The sequence below is a fragment of the Rattus norvegicus genome, chromosome 1 (assembly GCF_036323735.1).
Source record: "Rattus norvegicus strain BN/NHsdMcwi chromosome 1, GRCr8, whole genome shotgun sequence".
Taxonomy (NCBI): domain Eukaryota; kingdom Metazoa; phylum Chordata; class Mammalia; order Rodentia; family Muridae; genus Rattus; species Rattus norvegicus.
The window spans coordinates 119,225,598-119,251,794 of NC_086019.1; the positions used below are offsets into that span (position 1 = coordinate 119,225,598).

Consider the following 26,197-nt stretch of genomic DNA (forward strand, 5'->3'; position numbering starts at 1 on the left):
GTATTACTTGGTTCAGGTTATTCTGTGTCTTAAGTTGTCCTACACTGTTTTATTTGAAAATACCTTTCAGGATTTAAATAAAAAAGGTAAAATTGAAGAAAAAGAAGGAACAACTTTACACTATATCTAGAGATTGGAACATATATATTTATCCCTTTACCAAATACTTCCAAACCTCTGCAAACCATTAGATGTTTGTAACTAGATAATTTCATATATGATTCTGATTTCTTAATGTTTTTGTGCCCTTAGCAGTTGTGGCTAAATAGGGAAATTAGAGGAAGATTGAACCATCTTAGTGCCTGCTATTAATTTATAACTCCTGAAAGCAAGAATGTTTAAATATGATCTCTGTTTCCTGAAAGCAAGAATGTTTAAATATGATCTCTGTTTACTCTCAATATTAATTATCAGGTCCTGTGTTTTGGATATAAAAATGATTGAGACTTAGTTCCTACCTTCAGAAGGAGCACAATCTGATATTTTTTAGTTATTGAAATAGAATTATACTTGGATACAGCGGGAATACAGAGGAGTACAAAACTGTGCAAAAGAAATATAGTGCATAGTAGGAAAATTGGTATAACTGAGTAAAACTATGCTGAATCCCGAAATGTTATTGGGGATTAAGCAGTTGCATGTTTGAACAATGTTGTAGGCCAAGTCCTCATCAAGGTTCTGAAGTAGGACACTTGAGTACAGAAAAAAGTAGGGAATTGAGACCTTTTCAAAACTTGACAATGAGGAATGAAAAATGAAAATAAGAATAAATAGAAGGAATTAAGCAGAGGACTGTGGTACTGACTTGCCGAGTATAGCACTTGACATGTAAATATGAAGATTGGAGTAGGAGGCAAGCTGGCTGCTAGGCTAGTAGAATTGACAAGCTTTGAGTACAGTGAAAAACAGCCTCTGACTTCTAAACACACCCCACTACATGTACTAAAAATCTACCTTCACCACATAAGCTAATGCAGGCACACTAACACATACACACACAGTCCTCTCTTAAGAAATTAGGAGGAAGTAAAGATAATTTGTGGAGCTTTGTTTAAGGTGTGGTTGAAAAAGTCAAGGTTTTCCTTACTAAAAGCAGATTACATCCATTTAAATGCTTGTGTACATTATGAATTCTAAGACATAACTATGAAATATCCTTTAAATTTATGAGACCGTATAACTTCTCTAATAACTTTAAAACACTTAAGAAATGTATAAAATTTACTCTTTACTGTCTTAAAGTATATAAACCAGTGGTATTGTTAATATATTTTTGAGCATTTGTCATCAAAACCATTTGCATTTTGTATTACTGAAACTTTGTGTGCATTAAAAAGTGACTTTTCTTTCCCACTGTGGCTGGCAGTTATAATTTTACTTTTTGTGAGTTTGGTGCTTCTAACTACTTCAAGTAAGTGTAGTCACAGCTTTTTTTGTTTGTTCGTTTTGATGATTGGCTTATTTTATATAATATAATGTCCTCGAAGTTCATGTGTATAACCTATACTAGAACTTCCTTTTTTTGTTTTAGAATGAGTAACATTCGCTTGCTTGTATATGCTATAGTCTGCTCATCTGTTAATGGGTTATTTCTGTGCTTTAGCAATTGTGAATAATGTGATTAACATGGGTCCATTCTTTGAGAACTTGTCTAAAATTCTTTTGGGCCTATAGTATTTCATGGTAATTGTGTTTTTAATATTTTGAGAATATGTCATGCTGCTTTAAACAACAGCTATACCATTTTACGTTCCTTACAATAAAAGCATTATAATTTGTTTAACAACTTGACCTGTGTATTACAATTTCTTTGGGGAGTAGTAGTCATTCTAAGGGATGTGAGGTGGTATTTTTATTGTAGTTTAGTAGCCAGGTAACTGTTGTTGATTTTGTTGTTTAAAAGAAAAAAGTTTATTTTGTATACCTAGATAGCTGCAGGTGCAGGTGTAGCAGAAACTAAACAATTGCCTTTCCCATGTACATTTTTTTTTCCTCCCCCTCTAGATACGGTTTCTCTCTTTAACCTTGGCTGTCCTGAAACTGGCTCTGTAGACCAGGTTTGCTTCAAACTTAGAGATCTGCCTACCTCTGCCCCCTTTGTGCTGAGATTAAAGTGTGTTCCTGACTCCCCATATACTTTTTTTTTCTTGTTTTTAATGAAAAAAGGTTTTATGATGTTTTGTGGAACGCTATTCTTATAATAATAATTGAGTTGAGATTCAGTATACTGAAAACTTACAAAGATATGATGGGGCTGGACTTTTAAAGAAACAGACCAAATGTTGAAAGTTTCATGCACTGAATGGCCTGCTGAGTTTAGAAACGTCATAGTGCTTACAGTTAGACTGTACCAGTAGTCTCTAATAGATAATATTTTAGCTTGAATATTAGCAGAATAGATAGGACAAATTATTAATAGTGGTTTTTATAGAACACTCTTAGCACTAGAACATTTTAAATTTACATGCTATTATTGATGGCCATCGTTGATATTGTTGTGCCATTGGAAGATGGAAAATCAGGAATTAAGTCTCTTGTCATATAAAGCCCAGAACCTAATGACATCACTCCTGAAATTCACTAAACCTTGAAGAACTAATACGAAGATTTTCCAAGGTCAGCAAAAAACAGTGAAGGTTTTCAAACTTTATAAGTCAAATCATTACTCTTACATGAAAACAAAAAAGTCTAGTACTATAGGCTACTAACAAAAGTTCTTCAGAAAGTAATAGCGTATGAATTAAACAGTACATTATTATTCATTATAATTAAGTGGAATTTATCTTAGCCTATTATGGTGGGGTTGAATGCCTTTAATCTGGGCTCTTGGGAGGCAGAGACATCAGGAGAAAGTTCCAGGACAGTCAGAGCTACACAGAAAAACACTATCTTGAAATCCCCAAAAGAAACAACACCAACTAAAAATGCAAGTCTAACTACAGGGACCATATTGCCTTACTCTCTGAGTTAAGGATTCTTGAGGCTGCAAGATGGCTCAGCTCTTAAGAGCACTGACCACTCTTACAGAAGAAAAAACAGCATGTTAGATAGGACAAAATTGTGTCCTTAGTTAATATTCTTTATTAACTCTCAGCTAATATATGAAAACAGGAACAACTTTTTATTATTACTGTTTTTGAATTTTGTTTTAAAAACATGACTACAAAAAAGAAACCTAATAGGATTATACAAAACAATAGCTTTCTACATAGGAAAAGGTATAATTAACAGATAACCTCCCTATGGAATGAATGAAAGTATTTACATGCTGAATAATTAATAGTTGTACAAGTCAGGCAGCTCATTGAAGAAGTGGACAGGGGACCTAAATAGGTGCTTCTGAAGAAGTAATTACAGTAGGAAGAGAGCTCAGTAGGTAAGGTGCTTGCCTGAAAGCATAAGGACCTGATTTGATAACTTTCATACCAACATAAAAGTGCAGTGTGTACACATAAAATTCCAGTGCTGGGGAGGAAGATACAGGAGGATACATGGGGCTAGTCTAATTGGCAAGCTCTATGCTAGTGAGAGAATATAAAATTGGACTACAGTCCAGAGTATGACAAGTACTGTTGTACTTTGGCCCACACATGTGGGAAAAATGGAGTACAAATGGCAAAGTTGTTAAATGAGTTTTTAAAAATTATTTTGAGATTATAACATTTCTCCTTTTCCTCTATTCTATATAGAATCTCACATATAGCATTCCTTGCTCTTTTTCTGTGTGGAGGAAAAACCTATTTATTTATTTATTTGTTTGTTTATTTATTTATTTATTTTTGTGTTTTGAAACAGGTTTTTCTCTCTGTAGCCCTGAGTGTCCTGGAACTTGCTCTGTAGACCAGGCTGGCTTCAAACTCAGATATCCTCCTGCCTCTGCTTCCTGAGTGTGGGATTAAAGGTGTGCATCACCGTGATCAGCATCAAATTGATGAGAAAAAAAGTTCTTTACCTTTCTAATCATCTTAAGAAATGAAACAACAGTTAAATACCACCTCATACTTGCTACAATATATGAATGTTCATGTTGGTTAGGTTGTAAGCAAACAGAAATCTTTCACACAATTGTTTAGAATGTAAATTAGATCAATTATAAAAAATAATAGGTTCATAAAATTTAAAAATAGTATTGCCATGACCTAGCAATTATATTCTAGAAATATATAGTGTGTTGAAAGAGATACCTGCAGTTTAATGTTGATTGCATCATTAATTAGAGGAAACAAAATGCTGAAATAAAGCAGTTTGTCAGTGAATACATAAAAATTGATATATATCTAATGGTGTAATATTTATCCATTAAAATTTTTTTTTCTGAAGTCTTATGTCTGTGACATGTATGGAAATGATACTCCATATTTTCTATGAAATAAATCAGCAACAAAACAGGCAGTACATGATCTCACTGTACGTAGAATGTAAAAACATTGATTTTCTAAAAGTGTTTGTTACTCAGAGTAGAATAGATGGACATATAATAAAACATGGAAAATGAATATAGTTCAGGATCCCTATTGTATAACATGGTGACTTTTTATTGTATTTTTTCTTGAATATCACTAAAAGTCAATTTTTAAGTTTTCATGCAAAAGTGCTGTGTATGTTAGAATTTATAAACTCATTTGATGCATCATGTTACATATGATTATATATATGTAGTTCTTATTTGTCAACAAAAATAAAAACTTTGGAAAAACATCTGTGTCTTCATATATCAAAATTATTATTGCATGAATGAAAGTTTTTAATAGATCAATAACATTTTAATAATCCTTTGTATGGTGCTAAATATGCTTAAGATAAAGGAGTAATTGTTGGAAATAGAGACCATAAAGTTCTTTTATGTTAAGAAATACAAATAATTGTGGAAACTTTTATACTGGCATATGATATGGACACTTGATGTCCTTTAGCCCATTAGTTTAATCAGATAGTATTCAGATGGATTATATGAAAATATCATACCAGAAGTTTGTAATTTTGATATTTGGCTAGGCGTGTTGATTTGCTCTGCTCCTGTAATCCCAGGACTTGGGAACTTATTCAGGGACAGCGTCACCCATATAGTAAGGCCAGTCTAAGTTACATGAGACCCTGAATTTAAAAACAAACAAACAAACAAAAAAACCCTAAAAGCAGGGCCTAAAGAGTTGGTTCAATTTCCTGCTTTCCAACTACGTAGAATAAATTCTCAGAACCTATGTAAAAAGTGTGACATGGCCTTTTTACCCCTGCCTTGGTGGATGGGAAGAAAGAGAATGATGGTTGAAATTCATTCATTCAGTATAGATAATTCAGCGAGTGTCAGGTTTAGTGAGAACTACTGTCTTAAACATTTGGCTGAGGAGCATTAGAAAATGATGATTGTTATTGATTTCTGGTCTCAAGATACACATGCATAGGCATGCATGCTTGCACGTTTGTGTGCACAACACATGTATGCAACCTCCCCTAAAAAACAAAACAAAACAAATTGATTCATTCAAAATAGAGTTGTTATTTGTATGCTATTGGTTTCTCGAAATCTTTTAGACTTTTGCATCTTATTTAGTAGGAATTTTTTCCCATGACTGTTAACGTTCTACAAAGCATTCTTAGTTTCTCTTTGTTTCACATATTGAAAGTGTTTGCAAGTTTTGTTGAATTTATCCTCAGAATACATACATTTCAGCCACTTTAAAAAGCATTTTTAGTACATTGCCATCTTTTGATGAGGGACATCATTGTTTCTCAGTACTTTTGTTCCTACCTCTTTTTTTTCTCTTAACTCAGTGGGCTTTTCTGATTAAAAAAAGTTAAACCATCTTTTCTATACTGTTTTCAGAGGTTTCCTGTTTCTTAAATTATGATTAGAAATTGATATTGCCCTATGTGAACTGGCTCTTTCATTTATGTGATATCTTGTACTAGCTTTATGTTCTTCACCTGCAACTTTTGAGGTTTTAAACCTGGCACTGACTCTTCTGTCTTGAGTTAACCTGCATTTTTTTTTTTTTCTTGTTTGAGAATTCTTACATAATGCCTGTCAGAGGTGTCTTTTCTGAGTGACTGTGTCAAACTATGATCTCGGTTCTTACTAGTTTTCTTTCTAAGATTTAATATCACTTTCTAAGATTTAATATCACTTGATTTCTTTTAAGGTCAGTTTGCCCATGATTCTTGAATGTTTTTTCAGATTTTATTTATTTATTTATTTTTTTGTGAGAACTGAGCCTTTTTATCAGGGTTACCTCTGGTTTTAAGGTCAGATGCTTTTAGTTTCTGTGTGAAACTAAACTAATTGTTGTTGGTTCTGTTTTCAAAAATTTCGTTTCTGGGTTTTGTGAGCATACTTTTGGTCAGATTGAACCTTTGAAAGTTCTTTAATCTAAGGTTAACCTTCTAATATGAGGAAGAAATTTACCTAATTTGACCTGTTTTTCTTTAAAGTCAAATAACTAGAGAAACACCAACTGAAAAATCTAAGCAATAACAAAAGAGAAATTGGAGATTGTTGAGTCTGTAATTTGGTTCTTTGAAGATACAAGAAAAAGTTATAGGGTCACACTTTCCCTACTATATATATATCATGGATAATTAATGTGGAGTGGTGGAGTCAGTGATTGCTGTTGGAGCACAGAAATGATATGGAAACTTTGGGAATGGACTGTGATAATTAAGGACCATAGTGTTCTCAGCAGAAAGATAATTACCGGCAAGTCCACTAGACTGCATAGACTCAGTATTAGTGGAATGCAGAGGTTTAGGTGATGAGAGAGAGAGATATGAAACATGAAACTAAAAATAGAAAGGGACAGTTGATTATAGACATGGAAATTGGTTGTAAGTTGAATATCTCTGATTACCTTTCTCCTCTGGTAGTCTGTATAGCACTGTCAAGTTCTACAGATCCTAGTCAGTAGGGATCAAGCTTAAAGGTGAGTTTTTGCTTGACTTTTCCATTTCTTTACTAAAGTCATTGCATCTTCAGCAATAGTGTCTTATCACGTTCTGGAGGGTAACAAAAAACTAAGGAAATATATAGCCAACAGGATCACTGGAATGTCACTGGTCAACAACTCTAAAGAGGTTGAACTTTAACTTTTTTTTTTTAACAAAATTCTTTTTTCCTTTAAATAATTGTTGAGAATTTCATCCAGTCACTAATTGAATATAATCACTTCCTCAACCTCCTTACAGCCTTCTCAACCCTTTCATTATTTTAAGATTATACTTTTTTCAAATTTTTTCATCTTCATTCTCCATTGAATTAATATTTGTATTGTCAAGCTAGCCTTGGAATTTGGGCCTGATGTAGTGTGTTATCACCCTACCAGGGGTTCATAAGATACTTGTAATGACAGCTCTATTTCTCTGCCAACTCCTCCTCCCCCAGCCCTGCTGGGATTTTGACTGGCTGAAGCTTGAGTATATTATCGTAAGGGTTTATCATAAGTTCATATATGCACCTAGTCTGTTGTCTCTTGGAAAAGACTGTTTCCTTGAAGTTGTCTACCATCTGTGAATGACCAACTTTCCAGCCCTTTGGGTGAGATGAATGTCTGATTTGGGACTGATTTGGGATTGAGCACCCCACAATTTTTCTTTTCTTGCCATGCTTACCAGTTTTGGGGTAGGATCATCTGTTATTTGCCATATGTTATGAAGCAAAACTTCTTTAGTGAAAGCTAAGAAATGTGCTTTTCCCTGGGTATAGCAATGAGTAATTTTAGTATTATGGATGTTTAGCAGAGTAATGGTATAGACTCTAACCTAGGGCCTATGACCTTATCTATCTTAGGTTTTTTTGCTCCTTTGTACCTGGTATGGATTCCACCTTTGATGCAATCATGTAGTGGCTGGTTATCCTAAAACATCTATGCCATTATTAGTAGTCCTATCTTGTCAGGCCTCTTTTAGCTTGAAGGATTCATGACTACGTAAGATTGAGGCCTTTCTTCTCAAGAGTTTGTATAGCACCTGCCAACATAGTAGATTGTAACCAGTTGGGATAGTTTGCCACTGAGTACCAGCATGATGTCTCCTTGCTCTGGTTCAAGGACATGGTTGGTGTCTGTAGCAATCTGATCTTATGATCAAATTTTGGTTGTGTGCTGACTAGTTTCATGGCAACTTGATACAAACTAGAGTCATCTGAGAAGAGGGAGCCTCAGTTGAGAAAATGCCATCCTAATATTGGGCTGTGGGTAATCCTGGAGGGCATTTCATTAGTTAGTAGCTGATTTGAGAGGGCCCAGACCATTGTGGTTGGTGTTACCCTGGGCTGATGGTCCTGAGGTCTGTAGAAAAAGCAAGTTTATCAAGCTATAAGGAACAAACCAGTAATCAGCACTCTTCCATTATGCTGCAACAGCTCCTCCAAGTTCCTATTCTGCTTGAGTCTCTGTCCTAAGTACTTTGAATGATGAGTACTGTTTTGGAAGTGTAAGGGGGAATTAACTCTTTTCTCCTCAAATAGCTTTTGGTCATGTTTATTCATGACCAAAATGTAACAGTCTGGGAGAGTAGCCAGGAGTATTAGCAGTAGCCTCCCATAACGGTGGATGGGGGTTCTATGTGATCTGAATACCCAGTCCTGGGGTACTAGGGTCTTTATTTGGTAGCATGGGGTATCTGGTTGGGGTATTGTTTATAGAATAATTCTATTATCTTTCTTCTGGTACATATATTATGGAGATTCTATACTGTTAGGCTTCCATCTGACTCTTTCAAAAGGCCTTTAATGTCATTCTTCATCTAATTCCCATTGTCTTAATCTTTTCCTTCCAGTTCAGTTTTACTCTTCTTATTCTATTGTTCTCCACTCATGCTATGTATTTTGCCTTTGTTGCCATTATGTCCCATCCTCTTAATGACTTATTATTTCTGACTGTTGTGGGTATTCCATATGGAATACAAATGTCTCAAGACTCAAAGTTCACTTTCAGAAATGAGGGTAGTTATATAATGTTATCTTTCTGTGTTTGGATGTCTGTTCAGGATAACTGTCTGACTCCATCCATTTATTTGCCTACCAATTTCATAATATTTTTCTTAAAAATGCTGAATAATGTCCTACTGTGTAAGTGTACCCTATTTTCATTATTCATTAGTTGGTGGACATTTAGGCTGTTTCTATTTCCTAACTGTTGTGAATAGAGCAACAGTGAACATGAATGAGTAAGTATCTGATAAGAAATTCTAAATTTCTAAAAGTGGTCCAGCCAGTTTGTGGTAGAACTAAGGTTTTTGAGAAACCTCACATTGATTTCTACAGTGGTTGCATCAATTTCCACTCCAGTCAGCAGTGAATAGCCATAAGCTCTTTCCCTACATTTACTCCAACATCTATTTGTTTCTTTGAAATAGACATTCTCACTGAGGTAAAATGAAATTTCAGTGTTTTAATTTGCATTTCTTGATAGCTAAAGATGTTTGATTGTTCAGAAAATATCACTTTTTGAGACCTCTACTCAGATTTATTCCCGATTTTTATATTCAGTTGTTTTCTGGACATTTAGTTTTTTGAGTTCTTTTTATTTTGTAGAAAACAATGTATTCTGTTGCTTCGCATGAATTCTTTGCTGTATAGAATGTTTTTAGTTTTATTGTCTGGGTCTTATATCTGGGTCTTTACTTCTATTGAATTATTGACATGTCTATCTTTATGGCAGTACCATGCTGCTTTTATTACTAAAGCTTTGTAGTATAATTTAAAATAGATGATGATATTTCTAGCATTTCTTTTACTGTTCAGGATTGTTTTTCTGTCATGTGAATTATCAAGTAAATTTTAATATTTCTTAATTTCTATGAAAAATCAAGCTATGGTTTTCATAGGAATTGTGTTGAGTTTATAAATTGTTTTAGGTAGAATGACTTTTTATAACATTAATCATACCAGTCTGAGCATGGGTGGTTTTTCCATCTTTTGGTTTCTTTTTCAACATATTTTCTTTAATTTCTTAGTTTTAATTATACAAATGTTTTACTTCCATAGTTATATTTATTCAAATTATTTTTGAAGTTATTGTGACTGGGAATACATCCCTGATTTCTTTTTCTTTGTGTTTATTATTTGTGTACAGAAAGACTACTGAGTTGTGTGTGTCTTTCTTTTGTATCTTGTTACTTCACTGAGTGTGTTTATCAACTGTAGAAGTTTTCTGGTGGAGTCTTAATAATCTGTTACCTACAGTTATTTTTTTTTATAGAACCATTTTATTGTAAATGAAAATAACTTGATTTCTTTTCCTACTGATGTTTTCCTTAGTTTCTTTTCTTATATTATTTCTCTAGTCAACACTTTAATCATTATATTGACCTGGAATAGCAAGAGTGAACTCGCTTGCTTGCTTCCTTTCTTGCTTCCTTCCTTTCCTTCCTTTTTTCCTTTACTCCCTTCCTCTCCTCCCTCTCTCCCTCCCTCTGTCCCTCTCTAACACGTTTACCAGGAGTTTCTTCTTTTATTATGTTGAGCTATATCCTCTGTATCCTAAGGTTCTTTAGGACTTTTGTCATGAAGGATTGATGGATATTTGTTAGAAGACTTCTTTGTTTCTGATGGGTATTGATGTGTTTTCTGATCTGTTTTTTTTGTTGTTGTTGTTGTTTGTTTGTTTGTTTTTTTTTTCTCTCTGCGTTTTGGATTTTTATCTATGATTTTTGTTGAAGATGTTTTCTGTGCCTTTGACTAGTGTTTCTTTTTTTTTTTTTTTTTTTCCCCGGAGCTGGGGACCGAACCCAGGGCCTTGCGCTTGCTAGGCAAGTGCTCTACCGCTGAGCTAAATCCCCAACCCCTCTTGACTAGTGTTTCTTACTATATAACTCTTATTTTCAGATTTGTATTTTTTTTGTAGTGTCCTCTATAAGTTCCATAGATTTTTAGATGTTTCCTAAGTATTCTTAATATTTTCCTTGATTGACTGATCATTTCCTCTACCTTATCCTCCTGGCCTGATAGTCTCTGTCTTCTACAATACTTTCAGTTGAACTTTTTTGTTTGATTTCCTGAATTCTTCATTTCCACTAGCAATTCATTTTGACTTTTCTTCAGGATTTCTATATTTTTTGTTGAGTTAGATTTTTACATATTGTGTTATTTTATTACTTGTTTCAGCTTCGTGTTTTTGCAGTTCTTATCCAGCCATTTGTTCATACTGTGTTTTGAGTTCCTTCAACAAGGATTTACTGTTCGAAGACATTTTCCTGTGCATCATTTATGAAAGTGTTTTTCTCAGAGATGAATAAACTGTGGGTGTTAGTTTTTAGAGGAGACATTGTCTTAGTTATTCATGTTTGTGTCTTTTCAGTGGGACCAAAGCATCTGGAATTAGTTTTTTTGGTAGTTGTTCTTGATATGAACAGCTAGTCACCCTTTTGTTGAGTGGAACAGAACAGTGGTTCTGTTCCTTGTTTGGTATTACCCTAATCTGTCAGGTTGTGGATCCACTGAATAGTGCTTGCTGTTAAATCTTTGGGCAGCTGTTATAGTTTTTAAACATGGTGTCTATAAACTGTTTCGGCTCATTGATACTTCTGGTCAGACCATGATATGCAGTGCCTTATGGAGTGGTCAGTGTGGCAGAGGACATGCAGAAGAGAAATTGGGCTTGACCTGCCTACAGTTTCTGAGTTTCTGAGGCTTTTTGTGTGGGACCTACCGGCTCTTACTAAGATGTGTGTTCCAGGCAGAAAGCTGGTGAGGTTGTTCATTTAACCTCTTTTTATGTATGTGTGTGTTAAGTATTTTAGAAAGTCTATAGTAGGCGGTCATCATTTTCAGAGCTCTTTAGTGTTCTTATCCCTCCCCTTTATTCTTTCTACTATCCCATTTACCCATCTCTATGCCCAGTATAACCTTTTTGTTCCATTATTCCTTCTTAACTTTTTAATACCATTTCATTTAGTTTACTCTTCCTTGAAAGTTATCCACCTCTCCTATAGCCCCAAGTAATTTCCTAACATCTATGAGTTTTTGAAATGAAACACACATATCATGTAGTCTTTTGGGTACCCAAAAGTAGTATAGGTGAGTCAAATGGTAGATCTTTTTTTTAGCTTTTTGAGGAAGTTACACACTGATTCCCATAGTGAATACCCCGGTTTACATTCCCAACATGAATAAGTATTTCCCTCTTCCCATACCATATCCAATTCAACACTTGTTATCCTTTTTGACATTTGTCATTCTGACTAGGTTGGTGGAATCTCAAGGAAGTGTTCGTATGCATTTCCTTGATTTTTAAGTGTGCTGAAAAAAATTGATTTAATTCTTTGCCTTGGTTTTTTAATTATTTTTTTTTCATGTTTAGTTTTTTGAATTCTTTATATATTCTAGATGAACGCCCGTGGTCAGATATATAGTAGGGTAAAGAGGTGTGCTGCCTCTTACCTTGAATAGTAGTATCCTCTACTATAGAGAATTTTTAGTTAAAGTTTTATGTGGTCCTATTTATCAGTTGTTTGTCTTAATGCCTGTATTACTGGACTCCTGTTCAGGAAGTCCTTTCTCGTGCTTATGAACTCAAGCATATTTCCTGCTTTTTTTCTGTGATTGGGTATCAGCTCATATTTCAAGGCTCTTGACCCATTTGATTCATTTGTAGTTGAGTTTTGTACAGGGTAAGAGATGATTATCAACTTTCATTCTTCTACGTACAGCTTTCCACTTTTGACCAACGTCATTTGAAGTCAGTCTTTTTGCAGTGTTTAGGTGGTTGTAGATGTCTCTTTTTATACTACTACATTCTATTCTATTAGTCAATGTATATTTTATGCTAAATAACATCATTCCGTATAGTACATGTTGTGGTAATCTGGGATGATGATATCTATAGCAGTATTTTAAAAATCATTTACTATTTTTTATTCTGTCATGCATGTGTGTGTTTCCAAAGGAAGTTTAATAACTAGTTTCTTCAATTCTGAAAGAATTGTGTTGCAAGTTTTATGATAATTGAATTTGTAGATTGCTTTTGATAAGATGGGCATTTTCACAATATTCTATCAGTCATGGATGGGAAATCTCTTTGTCTTATGGTGTCTTCAGTTTCTTTCATTAGTGTTTTAGAGTTCTCATTGTATAGTGTTTCCACTTCTTTGAATAAGATTATTTCAATATAATTTTATTTTGTTAAATTTTTTATATTGTGAATGGTATAGTTTTTCTTATTTCTTTTTCAATCTGCTTGTTTATTAGTATATTGGAAGGTTACTGCTCTGTGTGTGTGTTTGTATTAAATTTGTACCCTGCGACATTGTTGAATGTGTTTTCTTAGTGAATAGGATTTTTTTTTTTTCTGATGGAGATATTTAGAATCTTTTAGGTATAGAATCATTTCATTTGTGATAGGATACTTTAACAATTTCTATCTGATTTCAGTTCCCTCTGTAACTTTCACTTATTAGCATTATATTGAACAGGAATGGGCAAAGTTGACATCATTGCCAAATTACTAATTTTATTGAAATGCTTTGAAGTTTTTCTACTTGTTTTTCTACTTGTTATGGTGTTGGATGCTGGCTTGTTACATAATGGCTTTATTATGTTATTATGTACTCTGTATCTCTAGATTTTCCAGAACATTTACCATTATGAGATATTTGATTTTATCAATGACCTTTTCACATCTTAATGAGATGATCTTGTAGTTTCTGTGATTGTCTATGTGGTGGATTACATTTATTTAGTTGTGTATGTATGATGAACAGTCCCTACATTCTAGATGAATGATCATGGTGACTATTTTTTTCTGATCAATTTTTGACATTATTTTGTATGTATTTTGTTGAGAATTTCTTGGTCCATGTTCATTAGAGATACTGACATATAGTATAAATTACATGTATTTTAATTTGACATTATATATATTACATGTATTTTAATTATATTATATATGTGTATGTTGTATATAATTACACATTAAACATATGTTATAATATACATATTTACATATATGATATATATGTATATATATCTTTGTTTTGGTCTCAGTGTAATGTTGGCATCGTCAAACGTTCCAAGTTTTCCTTCTAGTTTTTGGAATAAGTTGAATACTAGCAGTTCTTTGAAGGGCTGGTAGTATTCCATGCTTCATCTATCTGGTCCTGGGTTTTTTTAATTGAGAGAATTTGTAAATTACTGTTTCTAGGCTTATGATGGTTGTGTATACCTTTAATCCCAGCACTTGGGAGGTATAAATGGATGATCTTTGATTTCAAGGCCTGCCTGGTCTACTGAGCTAGTTCCAGGACAGTCAGGGCTACACAGAGAAACTCATGACTTGAAAAACAAAATAGATTACTCTGGGTCTGTTTAGATTATTTTACCATACGTACACACACACACACACACACACACACACACACACACACTTTATAATTTAAAGTATGACCTATAATTTGTTAGCTTTCCTCAATATTTGTTTTAATATTTTCTTTTCCATCACTGTTTTTATTACTTTAGATCCTGTCTTTCTTTGGTTAATTTGGCTAAGGTTTGTTGGAAGTTGTTTATCTTTTCATAGATCCAATGTTTGATTTCATTGATTCTTTGTATTTTTTTTTTTTGTTTTTGTTTTTTACTTCATTAACTTCATCTGAGATTTTTATTCTCTCTTCTCATTTGGTGTGTTTTTATTTTTCAAAATGCTCAGTTGGATTAAGTTATTAGACATTTAGTGCTATAAACGTCTTTATACTGCCTTTATTATGCCCCATAAAATATGTTTTTTCCATTCACTTCCTAGAATTTTAAATATTCTGTCAGTCTTTTTTCTTCACCAACTTAACTGTTCAGTAATGTTATTTAGTTTCCATGCTTTCTGCAATATCTATCACTGTTAATATTTAATTTTATTCCATTGTATTCAATACAAAGAATTGTGTGTTACAGTATTATGTATTGTTGTGATTCTTATCAGTATCTTGATAGGTAGTTGATTTTTTTAGAAAATTCCATAGACTGAGACGAATGTGTATTAGTATGTATGTGGAATCTTCTATAGATATCTGTTACATCCATTTGATTTATTATGTCATTTAACTCCAGAGTTTCTGTTTAATTTTTATCTAGATGATCTGTTGGAGGGAGTTGGGTATTGAAGTCACTGTGTTGTGACTGATGTGTGGTTTTAGATGTAATCGCATTTCTCTTATGAAATTGTGCTTTGGTTTTTGTTGCTTATGTTTTTAAAATTGTAGCAATCACCTGGTAGATACTATTCCTCTAATTTTATTTTGTGTCTTTGGAGAGGGGATTAAGACCATTTACAATAAGAGTAATTGAAAGATATGTTTTTATTCTGTTTATCATGGAAAATTTGTATTTGTCTTTCAGTTTTTATGTAAAGTTTTACAACTATAATGTTTGTGTTATCAGTTGTGATCTTTCAGGATCCATCCTGTTTTCAACCTGAGAGTTATAACTGCCACAAGGGTTGCATATCAGATATCCTGAATATCAGATATTTACATTACGGTTGATAACAATAGCAATATTTATGAACTCTTAGTGAAATAATCTTATGGTTGGGGGTTATCACAGCATGAGGAAGTGTATTAAACAGTCAAAGCATTAGTAAGGTTAAGAACCACTGATCCAGATTCTTCATGCTTTAAAGTTCTTTGTTGATTAGATATTAATTTTGATGGGTCTGCTTTATGAGTGATTTCACTTTTCTCTCGTATCCTTTAGTACCCTTTTGTCATGTATTTTAATTTTTTTTAAACTATAATATGTTGGGGTGAATTTATTTACTGGTCTTTTGTATTGTGTTTTCTAGGCTTCTTAGATCTGGGTGGTATCTCTCAAAAGATGGGAAATATTCTTCTCCTCTTTTACTGAAGACACTCTGTATGCCTCTTCTTTGGTTTTCTTTCCGTCTATGCTCATAATTGTGAGCTTAGGATTTTTATGAAGTCCCTATGAAGTCCCAAAACTCTTTCATGCTCCTTTCATTTAAAAATGTAATTTAGTTTACTGAGTGAGTGGTTGGAGTCCTCTTCTTTGTCTTCCATTGTTGACTGCCTGCTTTTGACATGATTCTGTTGGTGATGCATTCCACTGAAGATTTTAGCTGGCTTATTGAAGTTTTTCTTTTTCAGGATTATTTATTTTTATTGGCTTTTTTTTCTTCAATAATTCAAACAATTTTCCTGGGTCGATTTCACACATCTCATCTTTATTTTCTTTGACTATAGGTATAATTATTCTTTTGAATTCTTTGTCCAGAACTTTTTTCAGGTCATTTTCTTTAGTATCATTACTCTGCGATTTCTATTTTTTGGAGGAAATTATTTTTGCTTTTTGTGTTTTCATTTTTTATAGTTATCTTTTTTGTTTTGTTTTTTCTCAGGTTGCCTATTTTTTCTTTCTTTAAAAAAATATTGATTCTTTGTGTTTTTTTTTTTAATAGCACATACCTATATACCACTCATTTCCTAATCCCTTTGTTTCCACCCTCCACCCTTGCAACCTCCCCCCTAAAACAAAATAAAATTAAAATAGAAAAAATATTGTTTTGGAAGCTGTAGTGTGTGACACAGTTCTTTTGTCCACACATCTCTACTTTTGAATATTCATTTCCGTGAGTTATTGGTCTATTTTGAGACCTCTGGATTCTGCCATACTGACTCCTCACCAGGATTCCTCTTGGCTATCCTATTATCCTGTGTCATGGAGATCCTGCAGTTTTGGATCTGCAGAAATGGCCACTTCATAATTTCTAGTAGATCATAATTGGAGTAGATGTTAGGATAAGCTCTGGGTCTGGGCTTGGGAGGTAGTTGAGTTACTTAGTCACTCAGATGCTTGAGTTAGCTCTCAAGCACTATTCTGCTTAGCTTACCCAGTGAAGGAGTACCATAAAATACTAATTGTATAGCTATTTTACATATGTGTGTGTGTGTGTGTGTGCTTATACACGCACGCACACAAACATATACGTTCATACATACTAACCTGGTACAGACCCACCTGTGCTTGCTGCTTCAGTTTCTGAGATCTCATATGAGACTTTCTTAGTTGATTCAGAGGGCTTTGTTCTAGTACCTTCATCTCCTCTGGCTCTTAAAGGTTTTCTACCTTCTTTTCTGAGGAATTCTCTGAGCTGCAAGGATTTTATTGAGAGCTCCCATTTAAATACTCTGGCCATGTAATGTCTGACTGCGGTCTTTGTATCTCTGCATCTGTTCACATCTACCAGAGGAAGCCCCTCTGACGATGACTAGATAAGATACTGATATATTATGTATACAAGAATATCATTAGTAATCATTTTATTGACTTTAAAATTTTTTAATTTTTAAAGTATCATTAGTATTTGTTTTACCATATGTCTCTGGTTCTTAGTTATCCAAGCAGTTTTGGGTATGGGTTTCTTCTCCTGGATTGGGCCTTAAGTCATATGAGACATTCTTTGACCACTCCCACTTGTTCTGTATATTACTGCTTTAGCATATTTTACAGGAAGGACAGAGGTCAAAGGTTTTGTGGTTGGGTTGATATACATGTATGTGGGTACCAGCTTGGCTTCTCCATGTTTATTGAGTTGTGTGGGTATGTGGGTGTTAGCCTCAGCAGTAAGGCTCTACTGTTAGGTTTCAGGTAGTAACCATTGTTTTAGTAACAGCCTGGGCTGTAGGAAATTTCTATGAGATTCTATTTATTTAATTGAAGTGCAACTCATTTTGGTTGTCTGGAGACAAGAGGTGACAACTTGAGATTCTGTATCTTCTATTACTTGACTACCTCATTAGGATCATTTTCATATATTTTAGGAAGTTTCCACTGCACTAGGTTTCCACAACAACATGAGACTGCCCCTCTCTCCAATTCCAGCTGTTTCTACCACTCTTACTCTCCACCCCATCTCTTCCCCAAACCCCCACCCCCTTACCCCCCAACATATACCTGATAGCTCTCCCTATCTGCTCCCAGTTGTCCTGTAAAATCTATTTCCCTCTTTTAGGGATATTCATGTATTCCCTCCTGGACTCCCTTCTGTTTACCTAACCTTTCTGGTCTATAGATTGTACATTGGTTATTATTTACTTAACTTCTAATATCTTTCTTTTAAGTGAGTACATACCATATATATCTTTGTCGGTCTGAGTTACTTCACTAAGGATGATTTTTGCTGTATCCTAGTATGTTTTCTTTTCATTTGACTTACTCCTTTAAAAATGTTTCTTTTCTGACTTCTTCAGTGATTCTTTAAGATACACAAGATTGTATTGTATTGTCTCCAGGTATTTGTGTGGTTTGCATAGTTCCTTTTGCATTTCTAACTTTATTGTCTTATGATCTGATCAATGCAGGAAAGTAATTTTTATTGTTGTTACTGACTTGCTTAATGTTAAAAAAATACTATATATCTGTTAGTGAATTCCATGGGCTGCCAAGGTTTATTCTGAAGGTGAGATGTTCTCCAGATGTCTTGAATAAGTCCATTTGATGTTTGGTACAGTTTAGGTAAATCAATCTATCTATCTATCTATCTATCTATCTATCTATCTATCTATCTCTATCTATCTTTCTATCTTTCTATCTTTCTATCTTTCTTTGTTTTTTTCTTTTGGTTATATAAGCTACTAATTTGGAAAGTTTAGATTATTGTATTTGAACTTAACTTGTTACTTTCTATATGGACATAGTACTTTCGGGTGTGAGGTTGGATATTACAGTAGTCTAGTATTGTTTCTTTTTATGAATTTGGGTACACTATCATTTAATACATATGTACATACTTATAATTGTATATTCCTCATTGGTTGTTTTCTTTTATACTATATAGTTATATATTTATTTCACTATTCCAGTTCTTTTTTTATTTCCACTCAATTTTCATAGTCTCCATTTTTTCTCTTTTAGCTTGTAATCGAGTGAAATACATTCCTGTTTTAAATTCACTCTGCTAATCTTTGTCTTAATTGGAATGCTAAAAACATTTATATTTTGTTGGCCAAATTTTATTGTTTCTTTTATAATTCTCTTGTTTTTTTTTTGATTAACTTATGTAGGCACAGTTGTTTCTTTCTTAATTTTTATTTTTCAACTATAGAATTACAAAATGAATTTTCCTTGAGCTCCTGTGTTTGTGTCAATCTCCTGTGTGTATTTTTCCTTAAAATATGTACTGTAAATCTTTAAAATAAAAAGTCTCCCAACAAAAAAGGCCCAGGACCAAATGGATTTAGTGCAGAATTCTATCAGACATACAAAGAAGACCTAAAACCAATACTCTTCATACTATTCTACAAAATAGAAACAGGAGAAACAATGCCCAGTTCATTCTATGAAGCCAGAAGTACGCTTATACCTAAATGACACAAAGTCCCAACAAAGAAAAAGAACTTCAGGCCAATTTCCCTTATGAATATCAGTGCAACAAAACTCAATAAAATCTCATTAACCGAATCTAAGAACAGATCAAAACAATCATCCGTCATGAGTAAGTAGGCTTCATCCCAGTGATGCAAGGATGATTGAATGTACAGAAATCCATCAACATAATCCACTATATAACCAAACTCAAGGAAAAAAAGCACATGATCATCTCATTAGGTGCTGAGAAAAAATTTGACAAAATTCAACACCCCTTCATTTTAAAAGTCTTAGAACGATCAGCAATTCAAAGCCCATACCTAAAAAATAGTAACAGCAATATACAGCAAACCGATAGCCAACATCAAACTAAATGGAGAGAAACTTGAACCACTAAACCAAGGACTAGACAAGGCTGTCCACTCTTCAACTACCTGCTGAATATAGTACTCAAAGTCCTAGGCAGAGCAATTAGGTAACAAAAGGAGGTCAAATGGATCGAAATTGGAAAGGAAGAAGTCAAAATATCACTCTTTGCAGATGATATGATAGCATATTTAAGTGACCCCAAAAATTTCATCAAAGAACTCTTAAGCCTGATAAACAACTTCTGCAAAGTGTCTGGGTGTAAAAATAACTCAGACAAATCAGTAGCCTTCTTCTACTCGAAGGATAAACAGGCTGAGAAAGAAATTGGGGAAACGAAAACCTTCACAATAGTCACAAATAATATAAAATACCTTGGTGTGACTCTAGCCAAGCAAGTAAGACATCTGTAACAGTAACTTCAAGTCTCTGAAGGAAGAAATTGAAGAAGGTGCTGGAGAGGATGCAGAGAAATAGGAACACTCCTCCATTGTTGTTGAGATTGTAATCTGGTACATCAACTCTGGAAATCAGTCTTGCAGTTCTCAGAAAATTGGACATAGTATTACCTGAGGACCTAGCTATACAATTCCTTGGTATATGCCCAAAAGATGCTCCAACATACAATAAGAACACATGCTCCACTATGTTCATAGAACTTTAATATAGCCAGAAGCTGGAAAGAACCCAGATGCCCTTCAACAGAGGAATGGATACAGAAAATGTGGTACATCTACACAATGGAGTACTACTCAGCTAAAAACAATGACTTAATGAAATTCTTAGGCAAATGAATGGAACTAGAAAATATCATCCTGAATGAGGTAACCCTGCCAAAAAAGAACACACATGATATGCACTCACTGATAAGTAGTTATTAGCTCAAATGCTTAGAATACCTAAAAAAAAATTCATAGATCATGTGAACGTGAAGGAAAAGAAAGACCAAAATGTGGATGCTTCATTCCTTCCTAGAAGGGAGAACATAATACTCACGGGAGGAAATAGAGGGACAAAGAGTAGAACAGGGACTGAAGAAAAGTTAATCCAGAGGCTGCCTCACGTGGGGATCCATACCATATGCAGCCACCAAACCCTGTCAGTATTGCTGATGCCAAGAAGTGCTTGCTGACAGGAGCCAGATATGCTAGTCTTCTGAGAGGTTTTGTTAGAGCCCTACTGATACAGATGAGGATGCTTGCAGCTAACCATTGAACTGAACAAGGGGACCCTGATGGAGGAGTTAGAGAAAGGACTAAAGGATCTGACGGGGTTTGTAACCCCATAGGAAGAACAACAGTATCAACCAAGCAGATCCCACCAGAACTCCCAGGGACTAAACCACCAACAAATGAGCACACATGGAGTGACTCATGACTCCAGCTGCTTGTGTAGCAGAGGATAACATTGTCCAACATCAATAGGAAGAAAAGCTCTTGGTCCTGTGAAGGCTCCTTTCTGCAGTATGTGGGAATACCAGGGCATTGGGTTGGAGTGTGTGTGTGTGGGAGTGCGACCATACTCATTGAAGCGGGAAGTGGGAAGGGAGTATGGGAGATGTCAGGAAAAGAGATAACATTTGAAATGTAAGTACATAAAATATCCAAGAAAAGTAAAATAAAAATAAAAGAGAAAGGCTTGAAGAAGATCTCAGAAAGATGGAAAGATCTCCCATGCTCATGGTTTGGCAGGATTCATATAGTAAAAATGGCCATTTGCCAAAAACAATCTCCAGTTTCAATGCAATTCCCATCAAATTTCCAACTCAATTCTTCATAAAATTAGAAAGAGCAATTTGTGAATTCATTTAGAATAACAAAAAATCCAGGACAGGGAAAATGATTCTATTCTCAACAATTAAAGAACTTCTGGGGGAATTACCATTCCTGAATTCAAACTGTATTACAGAGCAATCATGATAAGAACTGTGTGGTATTGGTACAGAGACAGGCAGGTAGATCAGTGGAATAGAATTGAAGACACAGAAATGAACAAACACACCTATTGTCACTAGATCTTTGACAAAGGAGCTAAAACAAACCAGTGGACAGCATTTCAGTAAAAGGTCCTGGTTTAAGTAGAGGTCAGCATGTAGAAAAATGCAAATCGATCTATTCTTTTTTTTTTTATTTCTATATTATTTTTTTTATTAACTTGAGTATTTCTTATATACATTTCAAGTGTTATTCCCTTTCCCGGTATCCGGGCAAACATCCCCCTCCCCCCTCCCCTTCCTTATGGGTGTTCCCCTCCCAACCCTCCCCCCATTGCCGCCCTCCCCCCACCAGTCTAGTTCACTGGGGGTTCAGTCTTAGCAGGACCCAGGGCTTCCCCTTCCACTGGTGCTCTTACTAGGATATGCATTGCTACCTATGAGGTCAGAGTCCAGGGTCAGTCCATGTATAGTCTTTGGGTAGGGGCTTAGTCCCTGGAAGCTCTGGTTGCTTGGCATTGTTGTACATATGGAGTCTCGAGCCCCTTCAAGCTCTTCCAGTTCTTTCTCTGATTCCTTCAACGGGGGTCCTATTCTCAGTTCAGTGGTTTGCTGCTGGCATTCGCCTCTGTATTTGCTGTATTCTGGCTGTGTCTCTTAGGAGCGATCTACATCCAGCTCCTGTAGGTCTGCACTTCTTTGCTTCATCCATCTTGTCTAATTGGGTGGCTATATATGTATGGGCCACATGTGGGGCAGACTCTGAATGGGTGTTCCTTCAGTCTCTGTTTTAATCTTTGCCTCTCTCTTCCCTGCCAAGGGTATTCTTGTTCCCCTTTTAAAGAAGGAGTGAAGCATTCACATTTTGATCATCTGTCTTGAGTTTCATTTGCTCTAGGCATCTAGGGTAATTCAAGCATTTGGGCTAATAGCCACTTATCAATGAGTGCATACCATGTATGTCTTTCTGTGATTGGGTTAGCTCACTCAGGATGATGTTTTCCAGTTCCAACCATTTGCCTACGAATTTCATAAAGTCGTTGTTTTTGATAGCTGAGTAATATTCCATTGTGTAGATGTACCACATTTTCTGTATCCATTCCTCTGTTGAAGGGCATCTGGGTTCTTTCCAGCTTCTGGCTATTATGAATAAGGCTGCAATGAACATAGTGGAGCACGTGTCTTTTTTATATGTTGGGGCATCTTTTGGGTATATCCCCAAGAGAGGTATAGCTGGATCCTCAGGCAGTTCAATGTCCAATTTTCTGAGGATTCTCCAGACTGATTTCCAGAATGGTTGTACCAGTCTGCAATCCCACCAACAATGGAGGAGTGTTCCTCTTTCTCCACATCCTCACCAGCAAAATCGATCTATTCTTAATCACCTTCTACAAAGCTCAAGTCCAAGTGTAGTAAGGACTTCCACATCAAACCAGATACAGTGACACTAATAGAAGAGAAAGTGGGGAAGAGCCTCGAACACGGGGACATGGGAAAATTTCCTGAACATAACATCAGTGGCTTATGCTTTAAGATCAGGAATTGACAAATGGGACCTCATAGACTTGAAAAGCTTCTGTAAGGCAAAGGACACCGCCAATAGGACAAGATGGCAACCAGCAGATTGGGAAAAGATCTTTACCATTCCTACATCCAATAGAGGGCTAATATCAAATATATACAAGGAACTTAACAAGTTCGACTCCAGAGAATCAAATAACCTTATTAAGAATTGGGTACTAAGATAAAAAAATAAGAATTCTCAACTGAGGAATATTGAATGACTGTAAAGCACCTAAAGAAATGTTCAACATCCTTAATCATCAGGGAAATGCAAATCAAAACAATCCTGAGGTTCCACTGCACACTAGTCAGAATGGCTACGGTCAAAAGCTCAGGTGACAGCAGATGCTGGTGAGGATGTGGAGAAAGAAGAATGCTCCTTCATTTCTGGTGAGACTGTAAGCTGGTACAACCACTGTGCAAATCAGTCTGGAGTTCCTCAGAAAGTTGGACATAATTCTACCTGAGGACCCAGCTATACCTCTCCCAGGCATATTCCCAAATGATACTCCAACATATAACAAGGACACATGCTCCACTGTGTTCATAGCACCCTTGGCTGGAAACAACCAAGATGACCTAAAGTAAAGGAATGGTACAGAAAATGTACATTTACATAATGAAATGTACTACTCAGGTATTTAAAACAATGACTTCATGAAATTCTTGGGGAAACAGATGGATGTAGAAGATATCCTGAGTGATGTAACTCAGTCACAAAAGAACACATGGTGTGTACTCAGTGATAAGTGGATATTGATAGAAAAGCTCAGAATACCCAAGATACAATTCACAGACCACATGAAGCTCAAAAAGAAGGAAGACCAAAGTGTGGTTGCTTCAGTCCTTAGAAGGGATCAAAACATACTCACAGGAGGAAATATGAGAACAAATTGTGAAGTAAAGACTGAAGAAATGCCATCCAGATACTGTTCCACCTGGGGAGCAATACCATATGCAGCCACCAAACGCAGTCAGTTCCTAAAGCCAAGAAGCCATGCTGTCAGTAGCCTGATAACGGTCACCGGAGAAGCTCTGCTAGAGCCTGACAAATACAGAGGAGGATGTTTTGAGCTAACCATTGGACTGAGAATAGGGCCTTCAATTGAGGAGTTAGAGAAAGTACTGAAGGAGCTTAAGGAGTGTTTGTAAGCACATAGGAAGAACAATAATATCAACCAGCCAGAACCCCCAGATCTCTAAACCACCTACCAAATAGTACACATAGCTCCAGCTACATCTGTAGCAAAGGATGTCCTTGTTGGACATCAATGGGAAGAGAAGCCCTTGGTCCTGGGAAGACTCAATGCCCCAGTGTAAGGGGATGCCAGAGTGGGAGGGAGTGTATGAGTTGGTATGGGAGCAGTTTTATAGAAGTAGGGAAAGGGGGTATCGGATTGGGGTGTTCTGGAGGGGAAACCGGGAAAGGGGATAACATTTGAAATGTGAATAAAGAAATAACCAATAAAAAAAGTGGATAGTGTAGTTTCATGGTCATGAGTGCCTTTATGTTATGCCTGCCTCGGAAAGTTTTTATATTAGATTTAAAAGACGACTTTGGATATAGTAATCATCACCAAAAAGATTTTTATCTTTAATTTTTTCTGGTCAGAGTTTGGATTTTTACAGTGAATTTGCCTTTGTTAGTATGTTCATACTTTTATTTTCTTTGTAGTGTTAGGATTTGAAGTACAGTGTGCTAAGGAGCAGTCCTTTCTGGCTATGACTTATTTGGGTTTTAAGCATCTTTCTGTATAGATGTTCATTTCTTTTTCCAGGTTTAACAGTTTTTTTGCTTTTATTTCATTCACTTTGTTTTAGTGCCTTTTAGTTCCTTCTGCTTCATGTATTCTTCAGTTTATTTTTTATCATATCCTAAAGGGTTTGGTTTTGTTTACTTGCAGTGTTGTGGTGTGTTTGAATAAAGATTTATTTGCGATTCCTGCTGTTCTGTCTTGTATTTGATTTGTCCTATTGTTTATAGTTTCCAGTGACATTTTTCATTTTATTCACTTCCATTATTCTCCCTCCTACCACTCATATCAATTTCTTGTACATGTTGTACTTCAGAATTCTTTGAACAAGATTTCGACCAGTTTAGCATCTTTTTATTCGTTCTTAAATGCAGATCTTTTGAAATAACTTTTTCATTTTTAATGTTTTGTTTGCTTCTGTGTTGTAATTTGTACACTTGTCCAGATTGATATGTTTTCTAATTTTGTTTGTAATTAGCCTTCCGTTGAGTTTTCAATCCTTAGAACTATTCAAAGGAGGAAAGAAACCTGTAACACATACAGTAAAACCAAACCATTTTTTAGAAATAGATTTTAAATTTATTGATGCCAGCTTTTATAGCATCATTAAAAAGTGTTTAGAATAATGATAAAAGAAGTTAAAAAATTTTTTGGTTCAAATTAGAAATAGTACCTTAATGAAAAAAAGTCTCGGCAGGAAAAATTGGGAAGCAAATTTAAATGAAAAGAAAATGTAGAAGATTACTAAGGAAAACGGGAATGGAACAAATGGTAAGTAATGCAAGGAAACAAAATAAAATTAATAGAATAGTAAATAAATAATAGTCTTACAAAAAATAAAGTCTAAAGCAATGAGTAAAAGAAAGTGTATTAGAGTAATATCTTCTGCATCTCCTAATATTCCAGACCAGTTATTGAGGCTGGTGCTGATTTAAACTAGTCAAAGCTCAGATGTCTTAGACAATTGTTTTTGAGTTGAGATTTTCAGTGTTTTTGAATACCAGTGTCTTTGCTTGCTGATTTTTGCTGTATATGGCCTAGGGATTTTTAATTTTTTTTTATTTTCACCTATTTATGTATTCATTTATTCATTCACTCATTCATTATTTTCTTAAGGGATTTTCCAGCTTTTCTATCTTAGTTGATTTTCCAGCTTTTCTATCTTAATTGGTTATTTCCAAGCCACAGGCTGTCTCCCAATTCTGCTTTAAAATGAGGGAAATCCAAATAGATAGATAGATAGATAGATAGATAGATAGATAGGCATTATTTGTT

The 26,197-nt window shown here is 34.9% G+C and overlaps 1 protein-coding gene and 1 long non-coding RNA gene across 14 annotated transcripts in view; both read left to right on the forward strand.

Moving 5' to 3' along the window:
• The window catches only part of Ube3a (ubiquitin protein ligase E3A), a 92,854-nt gene that overhangs the window by 21,354 nt on the left and 45,303 nt on the right, over nt 1-26,197 (forward strand).
• LOC134483384 (uncharacterized) lies at nt 3-21,303 on the forward strand. Its single transcript, XR_010060253.1, has 2 exons — nt 3-1,411; nt 3,796-21,303. It is a non-coding gene; the product is annotated as an uncharacterized LOC134483384 (long non-coding RNA).